Consider the following 11,739-nt stretch of genomic DNA (forward strand, 5'->3'; position numbering starts at 1 on the left):
AATCGGTTATTCTATTTTCAAATAGTTGGAAGTCCTGATCTAGGGATTGCATGGCCAAATCCTACAGAGTTGTACACGATTCTTTGTCAAATGATAGAGTGTACAGTGGAATACCATTCACTTTGCACACAAGGCTAGATAGACCAACAAAATTAAAATCATGGGGGGATTCAGTCCAGGATCCAACGGCACTACCACTCTTCACAAAGGCCAAAGCCGATTTTGATGGGATTTCTCCATTGATAAATGACGAATCAGTATAGCTACGAGAGCCGGTGGCAATGTGACGTTGATTGGTGATCGTATGGGGGACAAGAAGTTTAATGTTGTTGCCATTGGCTCTTAGCTTTTCCACTGCCAATTTTCGGACGTGGAGAATTGCCGATTTGATAATGACATTTGTATCGGGTGCTGCAGGAAGTGTTTTTCTCAAAATGAAATTCGATGGGGCCAGTTGCAACTTTATGTCAATCTTGACATTGGGGGGTAGCCATTGGGATAAATTGAATATCTCATGATTTAATTTTCCAACTAAATGAAACTCCTGGCTCACTGCAGTAGTCAACTCGCCGTCAGTATCAACACCTGATCGATATTCATAGCCCAATGACTGTCCTCTCAACTCAGTGTATGCGTTTGGTGTCATCATCATAAATTGCTTGTAGATTGCATAATTTTAAAAGCTACTACAAGTGTTTGTCAATGTTACATTAATAAAAAAATCAACTTTTTGAAACCAATTTATTAGAAAGCTGTACTCATTGAATATGTTGTCGCCAGCATTTTGATTTATATTGTTTGGACTTTTCTACGCCATAGCCCCTAAATCAACATATATTGATGACAAATCAATGAAATAGTCTTCATTGGAAAATATTTGAAAGTGTATATTTTCCGAGAGGGGTTGTTGGGGGTGAAATTGTTCATAGTAGCCATACTTGACACTGACATCAAAATTTTCAGCATTGAACAGATTTAATGAGGAACTGATTGATGGATGTGATTTCTTGTGGGGGAGATAAGTCATCTTAAGAGAAGAAATCCTTCTTTGATCTAACAATCTTTTTCTTTTTCTTCTTCTTATCGGTCTTCCTTGTTTATTCCTCAAAGTCCTTGTTGATGTCCATCGCTTCCCGCCTGGGTGGAGACTGATGAGTGAATGACGCGTTCGCATCCTTTTCAATCCCTCCCCATTTTGCTGAGATTTTAATTGCTCACCAACAGCTCTTGCTGAAGATCTAATGTTTTCCTTAACACTCTCCTTGAAATTCTTACCCGACCCCCAGTCCTGTAGTGTTGAGTGTGTGTGTGTGTGTGTGTGTGTGTTTGTGTGTGTGTATGTGTTTGTGTGTTTGTGTTTGTGTGTGTGTGTATGTGTGTTTGTGTTTGTGTGTGTATTTGTGTGTGAGTTTGTGTTTGTGTGTCTTTGTGTGTCTGTGTGTGTTTGTGTGTGTGTTTGTGTTTGTTTGTGTGTGTGTGTTTGTGCGTGTGTGTGTGTGTGTGCGCGCGTGAGCGTGTGTGTGTGTGTGCTATTAACAAGAATTTTAATTTATTATGCAATTGTTTTATAAATAATGCTATAAGCAAAAATTTGTAATTTATTATGCATTTGTTCGATAAATACAAATCCAATTAAGAAAAAAAAACATTTGTTTGATAAATAATATGAATACAAATCCGACTAAGAAAAAAAATAAATAGTGTGCTATAGTGATATAACTTTCCTCAAAGAAGAAAAAAACTCAATCCATTCATTTTAGTTTCAGGGGGAAGCTACAAAAACAACTGCCTTCCCTGGCCCAGGACTTCAGAATATCATGGGTAATTGTCCCCTCTCGCCGGAACAATCGGATGATGTTAGTGAAGGTACGTCGTTTACTATTCCCCTGGATTTTCAGTTTACAATGGAAGAAATGAACACCCTTTTAGAAATTGCTGGACCTGATATTTCTGGGAAGATTTTTGACAACGGCTTTATTATTGGTTAATTGGGTCCTGTGCAAAAAGGTGTAAGACATGGAAATAGTGTCGCACCTTCAGAAATACGTGAATTTTATTTGTTAGAGTCTACTCTAGGTCACTTGCAAACACATAGGGTAGATTTTAATCCTCCCGAGGAAAACTTGGTTGACGGGAGTGTCATTTTAACAGACCTTGTAAATGTTCTTCATACCTACATCAACCGAATTCGAGCACTTATTAACATTCAGATTCAGAATTGGGGGGGGGGGTGAGGGGAGGATTAAGGCATCGGTCAATCAAAAAGTTTATTTACAAAAGGGGACATCTGGGGACATTTTTTATTTTCATTTTTCAACTGGCAACCAAACTTTTAACTCTGGTCTAAATGAATTTGAGGGTAACTTTCTCAATTGAGTCAATAAATTAATATCAACTTTGGACACATTTAACGAGAGGGGAAGCGGGTTCACCATTTTATACATTGAATATATGGATCTGAATCTCAATAGATTTAAAAAAATTATTTTAAGGGGAGGGCGGGGTAGTCGACAAATAAAATGCCACCCAGATTTGTCGGCTACAGGGGGGGGGAGGCTCAGGGTTTCGGTTTTGACACAGGACTGCTATGCTTTAAATATGCATTTTTAGCGGCAGCCCATAAAACATTAAACAATAAAAAATCTCAACAGACTGGCACGTAATGGTGGAGACAATTTCCCTAAAGTAAGTTTTGATTGTTTAGAGGGAAAGTATCCGTTGTCTTTAAAAGAAATAACCATATTTGAAAAAGCAAATGAAAATCTTAAGTTGGGGGTGGTTGTTCTTCAGTATGACACAGAATTTGTAAATGGGGGAAAGAAACCAAATAAAAAGGGATTTTATATTCAGTTAGGACACCGTTGGTAGATAATGTTAAAAATTGGGTTTGGATTATCTATGAGCCCCCCAAAGATGTAAATTCCTATGGTCAATTTTTCCCCGTTACGGCAATAAGTTTGACTCTTATCTCAAGGTGTGAAGAAAGAGGAATGTCACTATTGCCCCATGTGCCTTTCCCCATTTACAACTGAACGAGCATTCACGGATCACATGAGATATCGCAAAATTCATGGCAATCAAAGAATAGAAATGCCGGCAGAAGGCAAAGATACTTTACAATTTAAAAACTTCCAAAATTCCCTGCTAAAGGTTGATAAAGTGTGTTTAGATTGTGAATAAAGACTGCTGGAGGTATCGGACCCATCAAGGCCAACTATAGTCAAGGAACACAAACTAGTTGCATATTCCTATGCGCATGCCCGTCGTGATTCCAGTAATAAAATGCAATTGGAAGATTTTTTTTACTATGGATGAGGAGGGTAGCATGGAGAAGTTATTGGTGTGTTTAATAAAAACAGCGAACGGTGCAATTTCACGATTGCGTCACACCAACTACCCAATGTCATTATCAGAAAAGGAGCAACGGGCACTAGAAAAGGGGACAATTTGTTGGGTTTGTAGGGGTGCTCTTGCCCCAAAAGACGCTCATAATCATCATAATCATAATCATCTTATTGACCCCAATTCAACGGGGAAAAGTAACTTTCGGGGGTGGGCTGGGCTCACAATGCATGTAATTTAAAAATTAAACAGCAACTCTTTCTTCCGGTTTTTATACATAATTCTAACTACGATCTGAAGTATGTGCTACCAGCAATGGCGCATCTTCAAAGAAATGGAACAGTGGATGATGCATGGGTGATAGACTGCTTTTCCTACAAAATCATTCCTAAATCGTCGGAAAAGTTGCTTGTTCTGGAATTTATGTGGAGATATGTTAAAGACGACATTGAGTCCACGAATAAAATTCACTTTTTAGATTCCTACAGTTTTTTCCCCAAATCATTGAGCGAATTAAATCAAGTGCAGAAAAACGATGACGGCTACAACACTTTCCACCTTCTCAAGCAACAATTTCCAAATGTTTTATATGATTTATTGACGGTCAAGGGCATATATCCTTATGATTATTACTGCTCCATGTCGAGATTCGCTGAGGAAACTATTCCCTCGATAGAATCATTTTACGAAAGTCTACATGATCGTAGGTGCACCCCTGATGAATAAAGTTTCGCTACAAAAAGTGTGGGCAGAGGAAGGGTGTAAAAATGGGTTTGACTACTGCAAGCTTTATTTGTCGAGTGATTTGTTAACTTTGTTAGACATTATGTGTAAAAATACGGACAAAATATATGGGGAATTTAATTTTGATTTAGGATATTATTTTTCATCTCCTCATCTGGTAATAGACCTCATCCTAAAAATTAGCGGAGAAAAAATCGGGCTGATCACCGACATCGATAAGCACCTGTTCATCGAGAGGTCAAGGAGGGGTGGATACGTTTTTCATGGGGATCGTATCTTGGAAACTGATCCAACTGGAGAGAAGACGGGGACAAAATCAGATGCAGTTTTCCTTGATATGAATTCCCTCTACCCCTCGACCACGTCCCATTATGCGCTACCCTGAAATGGCTATAAACGGCTCACTGATCCTCAAGCCCCCATTTCCCCAACATTGACAGTGTTGAGGAAAATGGGCCGGTTGGATGGTTTTTGAAATTGATGGGGAGATACCAGTTGAGCTTCACGATTCGGTAAAGGATTTTTTTCCATGCATCAATAGACTGGTGTCTAGGGACGCTTTGAGCCCTTGCAAAAGACCTTTGACCGAAGTAGGGGAACTGCATTGGACATCTTCAAAACAAAAACTTGTTACTGATCTCCGGGAAAAGATACATAATGTCTTACATCTAGTGGTGCTAAAATACATGTAGAACAATAAGTTTAACGTCAGAAACGCTTAAAGAACTCTTCAGCTCAATAAAAAACACTATCTGAAAATGTTTCTAGACACTTTTGCTAAGAATCGTTCTGAAGCGAAAAAAAAAGTCAAAAAACAAATTTATAACCTCATTTTAAGTTCGGCTTCTGGTAAAGTGTGCGAAAATGCTCGCAATAGGAATCGTTGTGACGTCGTGACCGATCCCGAACAATGTGCTCGAACTATTGCCGATCCAAATTACACTTCCTTTACAATCATATGCCCGGATATGGTACTATTCAAAAGGAAAAAAAGAAGCATTTTATTGAATAAAAATATTGCTGCAGGCAGTGCCATCTTGGATTTCTCTAAAAAGATCATGATGGAATTCTACCACAATGTGGCTAGGGTACAGTGTCAGGAGAAGGGGCAAGTAGAGGTCTGCTGCTGGGACACAGATTCTCTACTGGTAAAAGTAATAACCACAAACAGAACTAATGACTTGGCGCATGGTGAAATTATCAGTTCGCAGAGGAACTAAACCAATGAGAATGGGTTTTACGCAGAGATAGTAAAATGTCGGGCGCCAAATCAACTTTTATTTTTAAAATCAGAAACGGGAAGCGACATGATTTCCCGTGGTATGTTTGTAAGTCCGAAGGTGTACTTTATACAGACACACGACGTGAAAATCATAAACCGTTTCAAAGAAGTACCCAGGTGCTATGTGGATAAGAATTTTGAAATGGAAATTTATAGGAATTATAATTTTGAAAGTACAATTTCCACCAGCAAAATTGTTGGCAATTCGTTCGTTAAACTACAGGAACTTCACTGTAAATATAGAAAAAATTGCCATGAGTATCATTTCCGACAAGGTCTACCCTCCCCCTGGGGCACTATTTAACTTCCGACCGAGCCGAATGTGTTAGTCATAGGGAAAGTCTCGGTTTGAGTAAAGTCCAATAAATTTTCCAAGACTTTGGGGGGGCTCGCGGCCCGAGGGGGGATGGGGCTCGCGGCTCGAGGGGGGGGGGCTCGCGGCCCGGGGGGGGGGGGCTCGTGGCCGGAGGGGGGGGCGCTCGGCCAGCCGCCAACGGGGGGCGCCACCACTACCAAAGGTATCTTTTTTTTACTTAGAGCAGATTTTTTTTGTAAATTTACATGTTGTTGTTGCATTCAAATTAAAAAAAAATGGTGTAAAAAAAGTGATATTATTCTAAGTGTATTTTTTCATTAAATGTTTTATTTTTTTAATAAATAAATAAAGTATATTTATTAAAGTGCTTTTTCTAGTGCTTTTTTAAAATAAATGTTTTTTATTATAAATAAATTCAAAAAAAATCTTAAGTGTATTTTTCTTGTTTTTTTCTGTAATTTATTATTTGTGAAATGCTGTTTTTTATGTCAATAATACAAGAAATATGATTTTTTATTGATTTTATTCTTCTTCTTTTCGTTATTTTTGAACGGAACAGTAGGGAAATTATTTATTCATTAGACAACTATAGTCTACAGTTAGTTGTAGATGAACTGTCGAAGGGAACATGTATTAATTTAAAACACCATTCAGATCGTTTCTGTGCGGTCCATCAATGTCCGGCAAAACGACACTCTTAACTAAAATAATTAAAAATTGCGATGAAGTGTTTGTGGAAAAGCTGAAAAAGTCTACTATTGTTATAGTATTTGGCAGGAGTCATACAAAAAAATAAAAGCAATTGGCATATTGGGGTTGGTGCGGATACAGTTCATACAGGAACTCAATGTTTTCAACATGACCGAACTAATTTCTTGCCTGACTATTGACGATCTGGCTGAATCTATTAAAAAATAGCCCCAGGAAATGCTGAAATTGTTCACCGTTCACTCTCATCATGAACAGATTTCCATTACTCTGGCTCTACACAACCTCTTTCTTCAGAGCAAATGTATGCAAACACTTGCATTGAACTGCACCTACTATATCATCTACAGAGTTGTTCGTGATTCTAGCTCGCTAATAACCCTCAATAAACAAATATACCCCGGGGCACCTAAATTTCTTCTCTCAGCGTGCAATCAGGCAACTAATAAGCCCTACGGCTACATCCTGTTGGATCTTAATCAAAATACACCCGAGGATTTGCGTATCGTCACAGATATTTTTGACAATGAAATTACAGTATATCTCCCCGTGAACAGTAAAAACACCTATTAGTTGCTATCATGACACTGAAGAAACCACATGAAAATAGACATTTATTTTCAGTTCTATGCACTTCAAAACCCCCCACTTAGGAAAGCCATACTCAAACATGGTGTTGACAATGATTTCATTAATCTATTATCCGAACATTGTTTAAATTTGACCAAGGGCAATGTTTAACTGCCAGAAGTAGTTAAGCAACAGGCAAAGCAACATCGTTCCATTGTACGTACATTGGCCTCTAAAAACAAAGGAAAGAATTTTAAAAGGAAACGTCTTGTTCTGGTGGGCGATAGCGTTTTCACACTTTTACTGCCGATAATTGCAGAACTTGTAAGCAGTTTTTCTCTAGAGAGAGAGAATGACCAAACCCTATATATTGACTCCAATAGACATCGCTCTCTCACCCGTGGAACACTTTGAGGACAATCTGAGTAAATTCATTGACAACAAGAATATTGAGGATGATAAAAAAACTGCTTTTACTTCAAGATGCACTTCGCCGAGTGGACAAACATAAGCCCTATCGTGTGAAGGTCAGTGGTATTGATCACAAAAAAGAACCATCTCCTCAGGAGTCTGCTGCTGCTGCTGCTGGAACACAATTAAAGAAGGAGGAATCGGATTCAATTGTGTCAAGCATTGGAAATCTAATGCCCCACTCATATCGTGAACAAAGTAAAAGACTCATAGCATATCTCATGGAAAGTGGTCAAGATCATATTCAAGTTGATAGCAATGGGAAAGGGATTATAATTCAGGGCGAGAGCTATAATCTAGTTGATTTAATATACGATATGGTTACAAATCGTAAAGGACTATTATCATTTGACGCTCATCTATACAAATTTCTAAATACACTAAACTTCCCCAAAAGCCTTATTAGCAATAGGCAAATTCTAAAAAAATAAATGAACATGCAACCTCAACACCATTAAAATATGAACATGAAGAAGAAGAAGAAGAAGAAGAGTTTAAATCAATTTTGGAAAATACTAGCACACCTAGAGGAAACTTGACAATGGTGAGGAGGAGGAGCGGCACACCACTGATAGCTAGACAAAAGCGAAGACTCATCAATTCAACGTCACCACAACCACCGCCAACCGCTAGTATACAAAAGGGTAGTGGACGTTACACTACATGTTTACGTTCAAAATGGTTGAAGTTCTGAAACGTGTTTATGAAAATACTGGTGAAGTGGGAAGTTTAAGTTCCCCCACCACTCTTTCCAAAGTCACTGGCGTTCGCGCTAAAAGTGTACAAGACTATCTACAAAATGAAACAAGTTACTCTCTGCATAGAAACCATAGACTTCGTGCTAACAATTATCGAAAAATTAAAGGCTTTTTCTCAATGCATATGATGCAAGCAGATCTCTTAACTCTAGATGAGATTCAAAGACGTCACAATACACCGCACAAGTACATTCTACTTGCAATCAGTGTTTTTAGTCGCTATGCATATGCCATTCCATTGCGCCCAAAGAGAGGTGTTGAAGCTGCTCAAGCCGTTGAAAGTATTCTCGAACAGGATTCGTATAAAAAAAATTCAAACGGATCGTGGTAGTGAATTTGTTAATCCCCATGTTGCAAAAGTACTAGCGAAATATAATACACTGCTCTATCATAGTTATAGCCATATAAAGGCTGCATTGGCAGAACGATTGATAAGAACTATTTGATTTCTAATTTCAAGATATTGTAAATTGAAAAATACATCTGCTTTTATTCATGATTTAGACAAAATCATGTTGATTTATAATCAACGACCTCATCGATCATTGCCCAATTCAACCCCAACGGAAGTTCATCATTCTGATTATGATACAATGGACACCTTTCTTAAACTAATATTTCAATGAAACGATTGTCAAGAAGAAAAAATTTAATGTTGATGATAGTGTTCAAATTAATAGAACAACTAATGTTTTTGAAAAGGGTAATTACTTGTGGTCCACAGAACTTTTTAAAGTGGTTAAAATTCTAGATACTAAACCCATAACTTATCGTTTGCACGATACCAAAGATGAAGAAATTCTCGGCGGCTTTTATGACTATGAACTACAAAAAATTAAAAATAATAGTGAAATTTATCAAATTGAAAAGATATTAGACTCGTGCTTAAAGGGGTAGGAAACAGATACTTTTTCGGTGGCTAGGATACAATTCTTGTCTGGATTCTGGTATCAGTGTTAATGATACTGACAGTACCCAGTGATTTTTCTGTAACATTTATGCCCAACGTCTTCAATACTTTCTACAAAGGCTTTAATAAAACAAGTGATTTTGGAAGAAACTTTCTCCCGTCATTAAATTCGATGACGGAAAGTATGAAGTGGCTCTTATCGACTGTATTCTCAAAAATACCTATGACATCCTGAGAAAGGATCGTGTGTATAATATAAAAGTTATACCACTCGATTGGTCACTCTTTGTCGAGTCTGAATGGGTTGTAGCACTTAAATCTAGGGAATATCCACATGTCAAATTGAAATATATTGAACATGATAATATGACAGATTTGTGTCATACAATCAATAGAAAAATCTCTTATCGTAGGAATGGTACATTCCATTTTAATTATTCAGTGGAACACGATAGCATTTACATTACCTCACCTCTTGACACTGAAATGATTATTCTCAGTGATAATCTGAGAGACGTTCTTGGCTTTAAACAGAATTTGATCAATGGGAAAAACGCTGGCACTGTTAACGGGATGAATCTAGTTATTTTTACTGATTATGCACCTGGTTTCGCCTCGGACTCTTGCATATTTCTCTATGCATCCTTTGTGGAAACATCGAGAGTTTGTAATTCAAATGTCCCCCTCCTACGTGTTCTTGAACAAAAAAAAACCATGAACTTGTTCATCACTATAATATAAAGCATCTTCAGTATGTTCCTGTATACACTTCGTATTTGGAACTCTGTCAGTTAATACTAAGAAGCGAATTGTGTGATCCTTTAGCAATAACAAAAAGGCATGGCAGTGATTACATGTCATTTTCGACCCATTGTCGGCGACACTACCTCCTAAAATGAACAATACAAGAATTCCTTTTGTCTGTCCCGATATCAATTGCTATGTTGGCGTTTTGAGTCCACGTCATATAGGCAATGGATTAGACTATTACAAGGGGCGTAATACAATGTCTTGCTATGGTCTTGGTAGCTGGTTTGCTAGGCTGTTTGATCTGCAGTACCCCTAGCCAGAAAATATCTTGTATCTGCTGCATCAAATTTTGCTGCCTCCACCCTACAGGACTGGGGGTCCGGCAAGAATTTCAAGGACAGTGTTAAGGAAAATATTAGATCTTCAGCAAGAGCCGTTGGTGAGTAATTAAAATATCAGCAAAATGGGAAGGGATTGAAAAGGATGCGTGCGCGTCATTCACTCATCAGTCTCTACCCAGGCGGGAAGCGAAGGACATCAACAAGGACTTTGAGGAATAAAATGCCGAAGACCAATAAAAAGAAAAAAAGAAAAAGATTGTTAGATCAAAGAAGGATTTCTTCTTTTAAGATGATATATCTCCCTCACAAGGAATCGCGTCCATCAATCAGTTCCTCATTGAATCTGTTCAATGCTGAAAATGTTGATGTCAGTGTCAAGAATGGCTACTATGAACAATTTTATCTCCAGCAACCCCTCTCGGAAAATATACACTTTCAAATATTTTCCAATGAAGACTATTTCCTTGATTTGTCACCAACATTTATTGATTTAAATGTTGCAGTAAAGAAAAATTCAGATAACACAACTCCAACTGTTGCCGATGGTCTCTCCTACGAAAACTGTATTCTACACAACCTGTTCAAACAAATTAATGTATTTATTAATGGAACATTGGCGAGCACTGGCAATAACTTATCCAACTATGCAACCTACATACACTTTAAGATGATGACACCAAAGGCATATAAGGAGTTGAAAGGACAGCCATTGGGCTATGAATATCGAGCAGGTGTTAATACTGAAGGTGAGTTGACTACTGCAGTGACCCAGGAGTATCATTTAGTTGGAAAATTAAATCATGAGATATTCAATATATCCCAATGGTTACCCCCCAATGTCAAGATTGACATAAAGTTGCAACTAGCCCCATTAAATCTTCTTTTGAGAAAAACATTTGCAGCAGCACTCGGTGCAAATGTCATTATAACATCGGCAATTCTTCATGGCTGAAAACAACAGGTTATGAGCTCTGTTGCATTGGCAGTGGGAAAGCTAAGAGCCAATGGTAACAACATTAAACTTCTTGTCCCCCATACGGTCACCAATCATCGTTACATTGCCACCGGCTCTTGTAGCTATACCGGTTCATCATTTATCAATGGGAAAATCCCATCAAAACTCGTTTTGGCCTTTGTGAAGAGTGGCAGTGCCGTTGGGTCCTGGAATGCATCCCCCCATGATTTTTTTGGTCTCTCTAGCCTTGTGTGTAAAGTGAATGGTATTCCGCTGTACACTCTATCATTTGACAAAAAATCCTATAGAACTCTCTATGTGTTGACCATGCAATCCCTAGATCATGACTCCCAACTATTTGAAAATGGAATAACCAATTCAACGTTTTCAAAAATCATGGTGTAATTGTTTTGGACTTGTCTGGGACCCATGTTATGAGCATTGTACGAACAGGGAATGTACGTTTAGAGTGCACATTTGCCGATGCTTTGACTGAGAGTATCACGCTAATATCATTGAGTCAATATGAAAACTATTGGGAAATCACACCCGACAGCAGTTTTCTACTAGACTTAGCACCATGAACGCAAAC

The sequence above is a fragment of the Artemia sp. Qi Xiang Cuo genome, chromosome 2 (genome assembly GCF_049724085.1).
Source record: "Artemia sp. Qi Xiang Cuo chromosome 2, ASM4972408v1, whole genome shotgun sequence".
Classification (NCBI taxonomy): domain Eukaryota; kingdom Metazoa; phylum Arthropoda; class Branchiopoda; order Anostraca; family Artemiidae; genus Artemia; species Artemia sp. Qi Xiang Cuo.